The sequence below is a fragment of the Ambystoma mexicanum genome, chromosome 8 (genome assembly GCF_040938575.1).
Source record: "Ambystoma mexicanum isolate Mex_15411 chromosome 8, UKY_AmexF1_1, whole genome shotgun sequence".
In the NCBI taxonomy this organism is placed as follows: domain Eukaryota; kingdom Metazoa; phylum Chordata; class Amphibia; order Caudata; family Ambystomatidae; genus Ambystoma; species Ambystoma mexicanum.
Window position 1 is genome coordinate 1,662,775,945 of NC_090929.1, and position 17,755 is coordinate 1,662,793,699.

Here is a 17,755-nt window from a genome sequence, read left to right on the forward strand (position 1 = left end):
GTTGTTGTGGCCCGGCCGCAAACTCCTCTTGGCGGGCCCCGTTAGAGATGGGCCCGCATCCCTCCATGCGGCACAGCCGCCGACCTGTTCCGTCTCCCTCGGGGGACGGGGCGGGCAGCATGCCAGCCTTCCATTGCGGGCCCAGCTGTATACGGGCCCGCCACTGCATGCGTTTTTCAGGCACATGGGGACGACTTCCTCGTCGCCATTGTTGGAGGCTACTCCGGTCCACCGGGCGGCCCCATACTCGGGTCGGGTGGCACCCGACAGGGCACCCGTAGGTGTGGGGTCACGCTGATTAGATTGGGGGTGGGGGTTCATCCCACCCGCTCCGGGACACCGGAGCTCCACACATGGCCGGCTGGCAACTGGCTCACCGCGGCCCGGCTCTGGGGGCACCCAGGCCGGGGTCGCCTCCCTGGCCCGACTCACAGGGCCAGGGAGACACACAGGGACGGTGTTGCCCGGCAGGGGCACCGACCGAACGGCGTTGCCCGGCAGGGGCACCGTCCTGGAGCTGGGCCCCGTCCTTGGGCCCAGCGCACGTGGTGGGGCGCCACCATGGTGCTCACACAAGAACACACACACACACACCACAGAGTCTTGTTGGTCTCGACTGACGAGCCCGGAAACGGCTCGTTCTTTTTATTAGCTTGGTCACGTGGTTCCCCACGTGACCAAGACAAACACACTGGACGATACCATGTCCCCTTACAGGGGTGACATGCAACACCTATCTTCTCCCAGTCTCTTATTCTCTCCACCCTCCCTCTCTGCTCCCAGTCAATCACCTCTTCCACCCCTGTCTCCACCCAATCTCTCCCCTCTCCTCTCTGTCTCTCATTCTCTATTCCCTCTCTCCTCCCACAGTCTCTCTTTCCACCCTCCCTATTTCCTCCCACAGTCTCTCCCTCCTCCTCCCCACTCTCTCCTTCCGCAGTCTCTCGTTCTCTCCTCCGTCTCTCCTCCCAGTCTCCCCCTCTTTCCGCCCTCTCTTCTCTCTGTCTCTCGTTCTGTGCTCCCTTTCTCCTCCCAGTCTCTCCCTCATTCTCCCCACTCTCTCGTTCTCTCCTCCCACAGTCTCTCTTTCCACCCTCCCTCTTTCCTCACACAGTCTCTCTCATCCTCCCCACTCTCTCCTCCCACAGTCTCTCGTTCTCTCCTCCTTCTCTCCTCCAACAGTCCCCTCTTCTTTTCCTCCCTCTTTCTAGATTGACCTTACTGATCCACAGTCTGAGTCTCGACCCTTTTCTCCCCCATAGTCACTTTCCTGTCAATCTCTCACTCTTTTTACTTCCTCTCTTTCAACATGGGCCTTGCTTACCCAGTCTCTCATTCTCAACTCCCACAGACACTTCTCCCAGTTTCCTCTTCACCCCTCCCTCTCTACCCCAGCACTCACCTCTTCTGCAACAGGCTCACGATCCATCCTTCGCTCGTCATGCACTCCTCTCCTCTCAAGTCACCTTTCCCCCTCACACATTATGAGGAAGTGTCCTGTACTTCATTGCAAATTAACTTTAGCAACACATGTTCCTTCGGTGCATCTGGTGGGTGCATAAAGCATTGACTTCTCCTTTCTGCTGCCTTTATAACTGTTCCTTCTTTGGCTGTAGCATTGGGAATATTGCGCTGCTCTTTCTACTATCTTCTCACCTCCTCCTTCATCCACACCTCCCCCACTCTCTTCTCCTCCGCCTCATTGATGTCTGTACTCCTCCTGCCATCTCTCCTTTCATTGCATATTAGCTGGGGTACCCGGTGTTGCCCGTGTCCTGATCGAGTGGTGTCTCATGTGCCCTGGAGGATGTTGCTCTTGTCGGCAGGTCTTGCTTTAGTTTGCTCTGGTGTCTCATATGCCCTGGATGTTGCTCTTGTCTTCTTGTCAGCAGGTCTTGCTTCAGTTTGCTCTGGTGTCAGGTTTTATGTGCCCTGGAGGATGTTGCTCTTGTCTTCTTGTCTTGCTTCAGTTTGCTCTGGTGTCAGGTGTCATGTGCCCTGGCGGATGTTGCTCTTGTCCTCGTGTCAGCAAGCAAGTCGTGCTTCAGTTTGCTCTGGCATCTCATTTGCCCTGGAGAAAGTTGCTCTTGTCCTCTGGTCGGCAAGTCATGCTGCTGTTTGTTCTTTTGTTTCAGAAGCTCTTGATATTGATTTTCGCTTTGCATCAGATGGAGCTTTTCCAAGTGATGTTCGTTTTTTGTGCGACATGTTTCAGTCACTCAATGGCTTCAGCACATTTGAGAAAATGTCCAAGAAATATTGATTGTGCTCTCTTCTCGTGAATGAACTTAAGTAAACTGCAACCTTACCATTTCCCATATTTGGAGTGGCGTGATAAGAATTTCTTTTAATATTTTCTCATTTTTATTCTCTTTAAAAATGTTTTAACAAACACTTTCAAACGGTATGCAGTAGTAATCAATTTCTAAGGAATAACCAACACATCAAATGTTTTGTTTCACACACTATTCCAAATGTTGCCTCCTGCTCGTACCTACTGTAGTGAATCGTAAAGGAGGGTGTCTACGGAGTGAATATTTGCATCCAAACATAGACTACAATCTTGCCCCAGACAAAAGAGGAATCCATGAAAAATTTGATAGACGTGCGTTCAACGGTGTGGATTTGTATAGCCGGACAAACCTACATACATTCTGCTTTATATATAAAGATTTACTCCTCCATTCCCAACCACCTTTCCTCTCCTTCTTCTCTCCTAGTTCACGTCTGTACTCATCCTGCCATCTTGTATATTTACTCCTCCGCTTCTTCTCTCCTAGGTCACGTCTCTTCTCCCAGAGTCACCTTTCATCGCAGTCTTTTCTATCTCCTGGGTCGCCCCTGCCACTGTCTCTACCTCTTCTCCGCCTCTACTTTCAGTCTGCTCTCCACCTTCTCGAACTGCACAGGCAAGTCTTTGACCAAACAGTGACTCATCCTTTCCTTCTTCTTTCCTCCCACATTCACTCATGTTCCCAGGCTGTCCCTTTTTTCCTCACTCCTGCCTGCAGTATGATATGATAGTTTATTTGTATCGCGCTCGTACACAAGTGTTTCAGAGCGCGACAAGGCAAAGGAGGGGAACGGGGGAGAACAAAACAACGATCTTACTAGACCCAGTGACATTGAGAATGCGCAAGTGCATGGGAAAAGGAAAAGTGCATGGAAGGGGGAGAGTGGAAAATGCAGAGCAGAGGATAACATAAAAATAAAAATAAATATATAATAAGGCAATAAACAGTGGTAGTGCAGCCAGCAAGTGACAAGTGCTGTGTTTAAGCCAGCAGACTGGGTATCTCTGATAAGTGCAGAAAGGGGGACTGTATGGGTACAGATACAGTCCCCAGTGCAAGGGGGTGGCCAGCGGCAGTGTAGGAGGGTGGCAGGGTGAGCAGGTACCTGGGCCCAGGGGACAGAGGGTGGGCAGGTGCATGGTGCCAAGAGAGAAACAGATTAGCAGGGGATAAGGGGAGGGGGCAAAGGCAGAAGCAAAGAGGAAGGTTTTGTGGTGCTTCCGGAACCGGAGATGGTTTTCCTCAGGTTTCAGAGGATGTTCCAAAGGGAGGCCCCAGCCGAAGACAGAGATCTGCCCCTAGCTTGTTTCTTTGAGAAACAACTGAGCCTGAGGGAGTTAGAGGTAGAGGAGCAAAGTGCTCGAGAGGGGAGATATTTGTGGAGGGATAGTTGAAGGTATTTTGGACCCAGACCCCAGAAAGCCTCATGTACAATGCAGAGGGTTTTGAATTTAATCCTTGCATCCACTGGGAGCCAATGAAGGGATTTCAGAGCTGGAGAGATACAATCCCAGGGCTTGAGGCCAAGGACAAGTCTTGCAGTCCTGTTCTGGATTAGCTTTAAAGGGTGGAGAGTGGAGGCAGGTAGATTTAGAAAGAGGCTGTTACAATAGTCCAACCTGGAGAGAACCAGAGCTTGGAAGACAGTGAGCTTCTGGGGGAAGTACTTCGGAGGAGGTGCAGTAGGCAGTTTGATTTTTTAGAAACTTCTGAGATTTGGGAAGAGAAGAGTCAAAGATGACCCCGAGGTTCTTAGCCTCACTGGTAGGGGTAAGAGGAGGGCCAAGGGAGGCCAGCCAGAGAGTGTGGGGAAAGGATGGTGGAGGTGTTCTGATGAGAGGGTCTCCGTCTTGTTGGCATTTAGGCAAATATCATTTGCGGCACACCAATCTTGAATGGCTGTTAGGCAATCAGAGATGAGAGAAGGAAAGGAGGTGGCCGAGGGTAGCCTGAAAATGAGTTGAGTGTCATCAGCGTAGCATTGGAAATTTGAGAAGAAAAGGGCAATGCAGTGGGCAAGAGTAGCCAAGTATTGGTTGAAAAGCCAGGGCGAGAGGTTAGACCCCTGGGGAAAACCGCAAATAGAGAGGGAGATAGATGATAGGAAGGACCCAAGTTGGACCTGCGAGGGCCAGTCAGAGAGGAAAGAGGTGTGCCAGGCCAGAGCCTGATCGGTGATACCCATGTTATCACGGAGACGGTTGAGTGGGGTGATATGGTTGACTGTGTCGAAGGAAGAAGAGAGATCGAGTAGGATGAGGACAGAGGGAATGTTAGAGTGAAGGTTAGAGAGCAGATCTTCACAGATTTTCAGGGGAGCAGTTTCCGTGCTTCTGGTAGATCTAAAGCCAGATTGGTGGTCATGGAGAGAGCCAACAGAATCGGAGTGAATGTTAAGCTGCGAGATGGCCAGTTTTTCCAGGGGTTTACCAAGGAAGAGAGTAATGGAAATTGGGTGACAGCTAGCCGGGCAAGAAGGGTCGGCTGTGGGTTTCTTGAGAAGAGAATGCCCAAGGGAGTGTTTCAGTGGGGAGGGGAAGAATCCTGAGGCAGTATGAAAAGCTGTTCTCCGACAGTCACCTCTCCACCCAAAGTCTCCCATTCTCTCCTTCCACACTCAATTCTCCCCACACGGTCTCCTCTCATTTCTTCACATGGGGTCTCCTCTCCTCTTCCCTGGTTTCCCCTTCACTCCTACTTCTGTTTATTCAGTCTCCTAGCCTCAAACAGTATCACATTCTCTCCTTCTGCAGTCTCTTCGCCCACAGTCTTGCATTCTCCGGGTCCTCCCCTTCCACACTCTCATCCTCTCCTCTCCCTGCTTTCCTCTCTTCTCCCCAGTCAGCTCTTCTACCACTATCTCCCCTTCTCTGCATTATCTCTCCTCGCACACAAACCCCTCCTCCTGCAGTTTCTCCTTTTGCATGCCCCCTCCCCTCCAACACACACTCCTTATTTCCTTCTTCTCGTTTCCACAGTCTCCTCCAGGCCCTCAGACACCTCTCCTCCCATGTTGTACTCCGAAACCCCAGGCCGGCCCATAGAGCCGAGGTTTGCTCAGAAGTACTTCGAGACGAGATAGCTACACCCTTGAGATGGATGGGGGTGCAGATTCATTACTCCAACACCAATCAATAAGGACAACTCAATGGTTTGGCAAAGGGAGTCCGTTTAATGACAAGTACAGAAAACGCAGAGTTATGAATATCAGCAGTGATGCGATCGTCCTTCTCGCTTCAAACTCCAACGAACTTCATACAAGTTGTAACATTTATAATAAAAACTCGGCATCATTGACGTGTAACACTCAAAAGTTAACATGCAATTCTATTGGTTAGGAAAAGGTAACTTTACTATAGGTACTATACCTGTATATGGTAACGGAGTGAGCGGATTGGGTAAACACTGTCAGGTGGGCGTCTAAGCCCTTCCTTCAAAAATGACTACTGTAGACGTCACTAAAAGTACGACGTCTCATTAGTTCTACTAACTATAGGACCCTAGATTATTTGGTCCATTGTGATTGGGTTGGGACCAACCCCATGCATACTTTTCCACTTCGCTCAGCAGCACGCAGAATGGTCGGCCAGGTGCGGGGTGCCCCTTGGTTACCCGGCTTTCCTCCGATTATGGTTACAATCACCACTTTAGTAGCCATGTGTCAATTATTTCACTGTGGTTGGCTCGAAACTGCATCTTCTGTCTGGAAAAGTTCTGATATCTCTGCTTGGTCGGGTGCCAGGCGTAGGTGTGAACCCTCGCTTCTTCTTGCTCGGCTGGTCACGTGATTCCTACACCGTGAATTTGTCTCTTCTCTCAATTTGTGTATTTGATTCTTATTTCACCCACCACTTGCCTTCGCCTTCTTATCCCGACCTTTCAGAGGCAGGGTATTCTGTTCTTAGTTTCAATTAGATGTAGCTACTGCTCGCCTCTTTTGTTAGTATGACCTTCGCTTCACTGGCACGAGTTGCCTCTGCCGAGTTTCATTTCAGTCGTCTCTTCTCGTTTTGCTAAATGTGAATCTTTTCTCGTTTGGCATTTAGTAACCTGGGTTGATTCTGCTTCTTGTGCAAAGTAGAAGTATACTTATAATAATGCGCTTCGTTTGAGGTAGATTATGTATACTGGCGCTTGCCACACTACTCTTTTACTAAGCATAGCAAGCTGTACTGTTTTCTTAGCTTTCTTGCGGTTCCAAGCATATTTACAGGTGTAAACTGGTCGACTATCTTCATTTTTCTTACAGCTTAATTCTCTTACATATTGATATTGTTCTTTCACTTTAAGTTCACAATATCCTTTCTCATGGAGTTTCGTCTCTTTGTGTCATTTCTCAGGTCGTCATTTCTCAGGTCGTCATTTCTTCTATCTGTGAATCTGTCCGGGTCCTTGTAATGTCACCATTCGTCTTCCATTAAGACCTTTTTGGTTTCTTCCGGGACTGTACTTAGGCAATCTTTATTTCGTTTCATTTGTTGGTAGCGTTTTCTTAATGGATACCTTACTGTCCATGTTTTTCTGGGTATCAGTACTTCAATAGGTGCTGCTCTTCTGATAGGGACTGGGCAGAGATTACTGCAGCTCTCTGCTGGTTTATTTGCTCATCATACATCCCATATTTTGGTGTGAACATTCCTGGTACTTCAAAATGGGCGACTGGAGTGCAGGTTTTATTTGGGACCTCCTCTACACTCCCCGCTCTGGGTGATTCATCGACCACTTTCACTTCTGTCGTTGGATTTATCTTACTTGGTTCTTCTATATTCATCTTCACTCCATCGCCTGGGTTAATTCCTTCTTCATCTTCTGGACCTATACATGATGGTTTGAAGACGTGTCCCTTTGGAGTCCATATTTTTATTACTCCTTTCAGGCTTCTTGTGGTCCTTACATGTTCATCTTTATTCCATGTCATTAGTTGACACTGTCCATTTGGGCTACAGTAAACCCATCTTCCCACATAATTTCTGTGTTTCCTGGGATAGAGAAACTTTGTTCCTTCTGGTGCGTGAATGCTGGCCTTCACAAAGTCTCTTATTTCTTCATCAGTCAGGTCTTTAGGCTTCCATGCTGGCTTGACATCATTCATGATCTTCATCCTTATGGCTTTTTTTGCAGTCTTCTGGCATTGAGAGATTATTATCTTGATAACACAAAAGCCTAGTAATATCATCACTAGCAGGGCTCCCAAGAACTTGAATGCATCTGCCATCCATTGTGGGACCCATGAGAATAGTGATCCAAACCAGTGTCAGAACGTGCCCTGCCCTCCCCTTGCTCCTCACCTAGTCCTTCAGGGTCGCTGTTCTTGGAATAGGATGACGACTTCTTCTGGGGTCTTTGAGCTCCTCTTTGTGGCTTCTCTTTTGATCTCTTATCGTGCAAATAGGGTCTGGCTCCCTCGGAGACCACCTTGACAGGGATTGGGACCTGTCTTTGGGGGACTCCGAGGAGCCAAACCCCAATGTTCTGGGAAAAAGCCGAAAGGCGCCAAAAAACCCTGATGTAGTGTCCTTCTGTGGTTAGGTCCGACTCACCAAGGGGATGCACACAACAGGTGGAAGAAGTCCCAATGAGAATTATATGTTAAGTCTTGAATTGGATAAGAAGAAACACTCCGGGGTGCAGATCTTGAAGATGGCGAAGGAGAAGAGGAGTTCTGCTGCAGAGTGAATTCGAGGAGCTCGTCTGGTAACTGACAAAGAAGCTACGGAACGCTACAGCTGAGAGACAGAAGGGTATGGACTCGCAGAAAGAAGGAGAGTCGGTTAGGAACACAGAGGTCGGTGAAAGCAGAGAAAGCATAGAAGGTTGAGGAAGTAAATCTTAAAGTGCCCACTTACCAGAAATAGATAGATCCCACGAATGAAACAGGACGGAACACGCTGGACCGTAGAAGAAGGTGGACCCGATAGAGCGGAACCGAAAGCTAGAATGGCGGTGAACGCCGAAAGGGTAAGCAAAGAGAGGAGAACAGTAGCGGCTGAGCGTCGAAAGGGAAGAGAAACACAAGATCAAGTAGGGAGCATGGCTAGGGAGCCGGTCGAGATGGAGAGAGAGATATAGAAAAACTCTCAAGGAAGGCAATGGAGGGCTGCTAAACGAGGTTAGCTGCGGAGTGCTGAGTATCGAAGAACAGATACAACGCACCGGGCGGTGGGCGGGGCTTGGTAATATACACACAGCGGTCATGATCGGCAAGGACTAGACCACCTCACAGGATCTCTAATCAGCATTACGTTCCTGTAATGCCAGAGTTTCCAATCCTGAAAACCAGCTGTCATCATCAACTTCGTCAGTTTCATCAATCATCTAATTCTGCAGCTTCATCAGCATACCTATGGCTTCTGTTGGAGTTCCAATCTCCTCATCGTCATAAGGTATAAATGTGCTACATGATTCTCCGATTTTTGCACACACTCCTCCATCCATAGCTGTGATCATGCCAAGGACATACCGGTTCTAGAGAGTCATCAGTCGGATGGCTCTTAACTCTTCCTTGATTGCATTGAATCCTTTTATTGTCGTGTTGATGGTCTGCAGTAACTCCCATCTGGTTATTTGTAACCATTTAGTATTTGCTCCAACTTGGAATCTTGGCATAAAAATAGTTGTGAACACTGATGAGGTGAGGCTGAACAGTTTATGTTCATATGGGATTGCATGAAAGGCTTCTTCTGATTTGGCAGAGAAGTAGTTATCTCTCTTCAGCCGAGTTAGCAGTTCCACAGATCTCCTTTTCCTCAGGTGAGCACCTGCTTTCGGAAACTGTCAATAGTCAGGTCACTTTTCGGAATTACCAATGCTGGAACGTGGACTTTCACTATTGTGCATATACCTCCCCAGTTTCTCAGCAGTTTTATGTATGCCTTGGCTCCACATGCCCAATAATGATCCATAATTACTGCAGTCCCATGCACCATTCCCGAGGCGTCAAAAACTCGTCCACAGTTCTGATTCTCTCCCATTTTTCTAGTGCCATTGTTCCTGAAGAAGAACTTTGGGCTTTCCAGTGGCACTATCTGCAAAGGTCCTCCTCTGTCTTCGACCCATGTGAGCAGTTTTGCAAGCTTTGGCCACAATGGCTTGCATACATTCTGTACGATGTCGATGGTACCTTGGTAACGACCAGTGACCATCCAGTCTCTACCAATTACTACTCCTTTCTCCCGTCCGTTTGGTGAAAGCACTGTTCCCCAAATCTGTATCTGGCCTCTGTTCTTCCAATTTTCAGCCTCTTCTGGCATTTTTCCTTGGACATTTTAGCTTCTGATTCACTTCCCATCTTATTTCTGCTCCTTTAACTCCAGGCTTCTCGTACCTGATTACGTGATTTCTAGTTTGAGATCTATTTCTTGTCTTTATGTCTTGGACATAATCATCTTTCGTCTTGATAGGATGTTTCAGTTGCCCATATTAGGGAAGCATCACTTCCCATAAACTGGCCTCTAGTTTTGCACATGGCTACGTGTGAAAGACAGTGTGCTGTTTGGACATCAATTTCTACAGCTACGAAGATCTTGGACTTCCCCATGCTGTATGGTAGGAGTGCACAACCAAAGCATTCCCCTTCTGAACTTCGTCTTCCAACTTCCTTCATGTGCTGGTACCAAATGTTGTTTCCCAAATGTGCTGTGCTGTCCAGGTAATCGTTTAGTTCATTGTCATCTCCGTGCATGCTTCTCTTGATTCTTAGGGTTTTCATGTAATTTGCTACCATTACATCCCTAACAATATCCATGTAGCTTTTTCCCTCTGGTAGATGTGCAGGCACTTCCATCCATGTTGCAGGCCTCTTCATCTGTGCCAATGGGGTAGGTGAAAGTCTTGCAATTCTCTCCTTCTCTTCTTGCATCTTTTTCCTGCTGGTTATAAATGCCCATATCCTCCATCCTGACATTGGTCCGGAGTATGGTTGCATTGTAGAACTTGTACTTGTCCCTTTTGCTGGAACATATACATGTTTGTTACTGCTTTCTCTGTGGTTTTATACTTCAATTCATCTTGTTTCTTCAGGAGTTCAGTTTCCTCCATTTGTCTTTTCATTTTGTCGTTGTGGAGTTTCTCATAGTAGGCAGTCTCTTCTTCTGTAATGTTTTGGCTTGTTGTTCTGCGGTCATTGACACTAGGCTTGTTGCGCGTGCATTCAGTGTTTGCATGCGTGTGGTTGTCAGTAACCTTTCTTCATTCACTCTCTGCAGACCCTGTCTCCGGCTTTTCTTTTTGTTAGTTACCACAAGTGTGTGTGTGTCATTGCTAATCACATCAATTTCAAGTTTATTCATTCCACCATCAGATCTTCTAGGCACTGGAATGACTATGTAAGGTCTGGGCACCTTTGTAGGCTTCATGTGTGCATCATTAGGTGGGTGCACTGGAATTGGAACACTTTGTGCACCAATAAAAAAATGCAGTTCTGATCTAAATCACAGTAAAACAATGATGAATATAATACACAAATACATTATGCCCCTGTAATTCAGGTGGCAGAATTTACTTCCAGAGAAATGTGGATGTCTCTTCTCCTGCGGGAGGACAAGGTTGCTGCTCTGGATCCCCACCTCGATCATTCGCCAAATGTTTAACTTTTACTATACTCCTTTTAGACAATATCATCTTTCGGATTCTTTGTTAAGAGTTGCAGGTGTTTCCACAATTATCCCCTTCTTGTGAACATTGAATTGTTTCTTATCTCGGGATACAGTTCCTTTACTAAACTAAGGGAAAAATCAAATCAAGCAACAATTCAGCAAGTCCTTTTACTGTGCATGTTCAAAGTATGTTAGCTCCCAGTCTATGCCCCTTATTTGCTTCAGTCCTGAAGACATGTTGTAACTTGGTCAGTATGAAAAATAGAGACAAAATAACAACAAATATAATAAAATAAAATTCTTGGCACTGCTCCCTCGATCTGTCCCTCAGTGGGAAGCTTTTAGAATCTCCTCAGATAGTTCTGCTGGTGGTTAGAGAGTTCCACTTGCATTATTATTCCATTTAAGAGCATGCCCATTTGTGCAATATTAGCTGGATCTCTGATGAATGTGAGGACGTCAAAATCTTTAGGTCTCCCCACTAACTCTCGAAATTCAGTGACTAAATGAAACAGAACATTGTGGGCAAATCTGCTGTCTTCTGGTGACAGGGACATCCGTCCTGTTTTGCCGATGTTTAGGACTGTATGCTCTCACTTCAATGTAAACAATGTCTGCGCGTTCCGTTTGCGTGGAGTGCAACTAAGAACGCAATGTTAATTAGGAGTGTGCTCAGACGTCTGTATTCGCTGGATCTCGAAGAAACGTGAGTGTGTCTGTTGTTCTTCTGACAATATTTGGACAGTTTTCGATTATGTGAAAGAACAATGTGTTTGCAAGCTCATTTACTTCCCTCGTTCCTTGGTTTTGGACATTTGATTTCTCCTCACTGTACTCAGGAAGTAAGAGAAATTGTTCGGCAATTACAGCAAGTAATCTTCTTATTGTCTTTTCATTTTTAGGATCTTGAAGAAAGTCAGTGACACTGGTGAGCCTTCCCACCAATGACGGGTATGATCTTAGCGCTAGATTAAATATGTCACCACATGTTTGGTGATGTCACTACTGTGGGACACCATAAGTGATTCCGAATAGGGTCTCGTGTGGAATGAGTCTGGATATTGTATTTTCTTCCAATGTATGTGTCCTCGATCAAAATTTGGCATGTCCTTTTCTTATCAAGGCTTCAGTGTGCCTCAGTCCAAAGTTCAAAGTCAACAGACTATGTTGTGTCTCATAAGTGCAATTTTCTTCTTCACTCTGTAACTAGAATGCACAGAGTGTCCTTTGTTTTATGTTCTTATCCCCTTTTTTGCTCAGAGGAAGTGTCTAACTTAAGCCACAATTTGCAAAAAGTTCTTTATCTTTGTCTGGCTGATCATGTGTCCTTCTTCCTCGTCATGGATCTTGTCTGCACGTGCTGTGGTTCTTCCCCATCGCTCGTAGTCTCCTCACATTGGGGTGCAGGCAGGACGCCTTCTCCGATGTAGGGTTTGATATCACCCAGAAAAATCCACGCTCTCCTGCCTTGTAGTTTCACTGCAGAAGGAGTGCAGTCCTCCACTGTAAACGGACTGTTAAATCTTGACTCGTCCCACCTTTTCCTCGTCTGGTTCCTAACAAGGACGATATCTCCAGGGAAAACAGATGGTACACAAAGTCCTTGAGCTGTGTCTGTAGTAGTATCTTCTTCTGCGCTGTGTTCCGTGCTGCCCTGCACCCCTTTCATCGTCGCTGCAGCTGGTCTGAAATTATAGTAAGGCAAGATGTCATACAATTCAAGTAATCTTGCATTTCAGACCCTAAGATTTCTCCTGTTGACTGGGCATCACATCTAGTTCTATCGCGGGGTGTCGGGGGAGTATGCATTCTTCTTCCTGTGGCTATCTCGTGTGCCGTAAGATGATGGTCAGAACCGGGTTGGTTCCGGAGTGCATACAGTGCCAAAGGAAGGCAGTGCAACCATCCCTTTCTTAGAGTAAGCTTCAACTTGGCTATCCTTTCCTTTAATAATCCGTTGAGCTTCTCACAGATCTTGTTACCTTGTGGATGATACGCTGATGAAAACTTGTGCTTTATACCAAGCAGCAAGCTAATCTGTTTGAATGTCTCATTTACAAAGTGAGTTCCATTACCTGATCTCATGACTTCACACACCCCCCACCTGCGGAACACTTCTCTCACTAAGAATTTGGCCGCACAGGTAGAGTCTGGGTGTGTACATGGACCTGCTTCTATCCATCTAGAGAATGAACAGACCACAACAATTAAGTATCTGTACCCGTTACATACTTGAATCATGTCGATGTAATTGACATGCAAGTGCTGAAAAGGCCCATTTGGCCTTGGGATGACTCCTCTCATTACTTTTAATGTGTGCCCATCTGTGAAATGTTGGCAGATTATACAGTTCACTATAAAGAATGCGATGTGCTCGGTTAAGTTCGGTATGAACCAGTCGTCTGCGAGCGTTGCCGCTAGATCCTCTTTTGTCATGTGTGCTGGATAATGTAACTGCTCCAGCACTATTTTTAACAGGGCTATATGCATTACTGGTTTACCAGTGCTGTCTTGTCGCCACAAACTGTCAGAGGGGTTTAAAGAACACCCTCGTCGTTTCCAAAGATTTTTCTCTTTCTGTAGTGCCTCCCCTTGGAGTTCCATCAACTGTGTTTGCCCTAGATTGTTATAGCTTTCGGGTGTAGTCCGTGCAACCATCATTCTCTCATTGGTATGGGTGACTTCCACTCCCATGATTGTCTCACTTTTGGATGCGTTTGGCTTCTGTGTCTGCTGCTTGATTTCCGCTTGAGATAAAATGTGTCCCTTTCATGTGGGCGGATGCATTTCACAACCGCTATGCCCACTGGAAGCTGTAGTGCCTTGATCAGCCTGTTCAATAAGGCTGCGTGTTGCACTGGTGTGCCGTCTGCTTGGAGGTAGCGCCTCCTTTTCCAGCACGCTAAGCCTGCGAGCACTGTTGACGTCACATAGGCGGAGTCACTGTACACTGTTAGTTCCTGGTCAGCGTGATTCTCAATGGTGAGTATCAACGCAAATAATTCTGCAGCCTGTGCTGAATAATGAGATGGTATTCGTGCACTAATAAGTACTAGAAATTCTCCATTTGCTGTGTGCTTCATCACTGCAACGCCTGTATATCTTTGCCCAACCTTTTGATCGATTCTCAAAGAACTGTCAATAAAAACACTTTCTCCTTCTGCCAAAGCATTTTCTTTCACCCTGGGAATTTCATCATATAATTCTTCATAGTTTGCACAGTCATGTATTGGCTCTCCTTCAGTGACTAGCTACGCTATAACCATAGCTGGGTTCACTATTTTACATCAGACTACTTTAATCGATGGATTCGATATGATCACTTCATAAGCAGAAGCTCTCTGAGATGTCAATGTACCCTTCGATTTCTCTGGAATAGCAAATAGCGAGTGCTCGACGTACAACGTCATTGAGCAACCCATCACAATGGTTGTAGCCTTCTCTATGGCGAATGCTGCGGCAGATAAACTTTGTTTGCACAGAAAATGGCCTCTCATTACTGGGTCCAAATTTCCACTATAGTATACCAGGGGCATGTACCCGAATGCGGTTCTCTGTGTGAGCATTGCCGTCATAACGCTGCCTTTCGTGTGTGAAAACAGGTAAAATTCCTCTGCATAATTGGGAATTCCTAAAACGGGTGCTGTGCAAATAGCTTTTTTGAGTTCAGCAAATCCTTCCTCCATGGTCTCAGACCATTCAATCTTTTCTTTTGTTACTTGTGCCTTCTTTAGGGCCTGAAGTAAAGGCTTAGTGTAAGAGCTATAGTCAAAGACCCATGCACTGACATAGTTGCACAGGCCTAAAAAGCTTTGCATCTGTTTTATCGTGTGTGGCTTAGCCGTATTCAGTATGGCTTCAGCCCTTTCTGGGGTAACTCTTTTTCCTTCATGGGAGATCAGCTGGCCTATGTTCAGCACTTCTTGTTGACAATATTGTAGCTTTTCCTTGTCAACCTTATATCCTTTCTCAGCCAGTATAGTCAATAGCTGAACAGAATCGTGCCGGCATTGCTCTTCTGTCATGCAGCAAATTAAGATGGCATCCACATATTGTAGGACAACACTTTGCAATGAAATATTGCTTGGATCCATCTGCAGAACCGTGTTAAAAATAGTTGACTCACAGTACCCCTGGGGTAGCCTCATGCTTTTCAAACGCATCTGTCTGAATGTAAATGATGTCAGATCTTGTGAGTCACAGTGCAATGGGATTGAGAAAAATGCATTTTTCAAATCAATCACCGTGAAATATTTTGTCTCAACAGGTATATTACATAGAATTGTAGCCGGGTTCGGGACTAGAGGGAACTTGGCCTCAACAATATCATTTATTGGGCGTAAATCCTGAATTAGCCTCCAAGACCCTCCCTTTGATTTCTTGATCGGATAAACTGCAATATTGCATGACGATTCTGAAATCACTAATATGCCTTGCTCCATCATAGCCGAAATTGTCTTAAAAATCCCTTCATCTGCTTCTCTGGACATGGGATATTGTCGGGTTCTTGGTAGAATTGCTAATGTTTTCAATTTGATTTTCACTTCTCCAACCCCTTTCAATAGGCCTACGTCATAGTGTCCTGTGGTCCACACTGAGACAGGCACCTGGGCCATGTCGTCATCAAAATATTCAGGACGGTTTCGTGCCAACATCATTCTCTGAGGCACTTCTCTTTTGATCATTCTCACCCAAAAGGTGGGACTCACTTCCACCATTGTCTCTCCCATATCTGTTTGCTCTTCAAACAGATCGTCATCGGTGATGTCAGTCAATCGATATCCTTCTTCAATGGTGATTACTGCGCACCATTGTCGCCCTTCGTTGTCATAACCATCAATCAAGGCCATTCTCCCTCGTACTGCAGCTGTGTGTATCAAGGGAAATACTTGTCCCTTCTCCTCGTGCATCGGTATTCTTGGTCTAAATAAAAACTCATCTGGGGTTCTCATGATTCTGTCTGCAAGGCCTGGCAGCCCCACCATTAGTATGCACATACCATACGCAAATATTTCGGCTCTAATGGTATAGCCCTCATGGCTGTGTGTCCTGCGTATGCTCTAATCATTTCGCATATGTTTGAATAGTGCATTCCTGGAGTTGAACATATGATACCCTCCTCCGTGAATGAGATTGTCATATTTAACTTTGTCATTAAATCTCGACCCAAAATATTTACTGGGGCCTGTTGTGAATATAATAGAGGCACGTTCATGTCACATTCTCCTATAGAGACTGGAAGTGTGTTTGTGAAGGGAACACGACTTGTAGCTCCTGTGAATACTGAGAGTGTTTATAGCAACGCCAAACAAGGAAAACTTGCCTTCACGTATACACGAGCGTGTTGCACCCATGTCAACTAAGAAGAAATATTCTTTATCCCCTATAACGACATCCACCCTAGGTTCCCGGTGAGGGTCTGGTGTCACTGATAGGATAGAACACATCAGAGTTCCCAGTGAGCTGTCCTAGTCCATATACAATTTTGGCCCACTGTGTGCTGCTGGATTTCCCCCATTCCCATTATTACCCCCCATTCCAGGGTTCATGGTCTGTCCTGTGCTCACTGTCTGTGACAGTTGCATCGGTGACTGTTGGGACTGTCCTTGTGAAAAGTTCCCCATATTCTGAGGTTGCAAGCCTTGTGCGCTCCTGGGGCTTGTTGTTGCACTGTGTGGTTTTGTGCAACTCCCTGTTGTATGAACGCAGGTGGATTCACTGTACCTGCTCCTGACCCTTGGCCGTTCTGCATCATGCCTTGGTTTCTGCATGTGTGCTAAATGCCCTGTCATTCCACATAACCAACAAACTGGCGGTGGTCGGATCATTTGCCCATTTGACATATCTTGATTACCATGTTGCATATTCTGAAAACCTCATTGATTGTTTTAAAAACCTCCCTGTTTGCTCTGCCATCCTCTTCCTCTAAATCCTCTTCCCCCGGGGTAAAACCCAGTATTTCCCATATTACTCTGCTGTGGGTTAGTCATCTGTTGCATGCTAGATTCCCTGCTCCCTTAAGAGAATATTTTGACAATTTCTTCTGCACCAATTTCCTTCCTCACCCTTTCGTGCAGCTTCCTTTTTGCGATTCTTTTCTTGTAGTGGTCTGCAATAGTGTGCGATGGTTAGCTGTATTTCTGACCATGGCTGGCTTCGATTCCTACCAATATCTTAAGCTGTTTTTGTACCGGCTCTGGCAGCCTTTGGCACAATATATGGTAGAACACAGTTATAGATTTCCCCCAAGATTCATGAGTCTCGAGCACCCAAGCATCTTGGAAATTCTGTATATAAAGCAACGGATCGTCAACTTCTTAATTTTTTGTGTCATTATAGCTCCCATATCGGAAGTGTCTGGTAAATCACTCGTAGTGCTTTCCATACCGCGGCTCTGCAATTAATGGAGCTCCATCATGTGCAGTGTTAATTGTGGTCACACCCGGGTAATCTGCCCGTTTCCACACATCGTCTGCTCTCTCACCAAGTATGGCGATTAGGAGCCCTTGATATCCCCTATAGCTAACGTGTTCCCTCTTGTCATATTCTCTAACTCGTGTATCCACTTCAGCACTGAAAGCTTTTTTTTCAAATTTTCTCGATCCATGTGTGGCCATGGAATATATTGTGGTCTTGCTCCCCATTTCTCGAGTAACGGAAATTGGGATGTGTAGCTCTCTCTCTCATCCCTCACGGTTCTCCTGTCTATTGCACGGGTAATGTTCCTGCATCGCCGCCTGCCTGGCAATGACCTAAACCTTCTCACGTGGGGCGGTTGAGACACCCCCCTCTGACCGTGAGATACTTCTTCATGTCGGTCTGACCGTGTGGCTAATTCTGATGCTCTCAGTGCAGACTCGCTAGTGT

The 17,755-nt window shown here is 46.3% G+C and overlaps 1 long non-coding RNA gene across 1 annotated transcript in view; it reads right to left on the reverse strand.

Annotated features, from left to right (window-relative positions):
• Positions 1–5,443: 5,443 nt before the first annotated feature.
• The window catches only part of LOC138473299 (uncharacterized), a 30,373-nt gene continuing 18,061 nt past the window's right edge, over positions 5,444–17,755 (reverse strand). Inside the window, exon 2 of the long non-coding RNA XR_011268750.1 lies at positions 5,444–12,573. This is a non-coding gene — a long non-coding RNA (uncharacterized lncRNA). The remainder of the gene's footprint in view (positions 12,574–17,755) is intronic.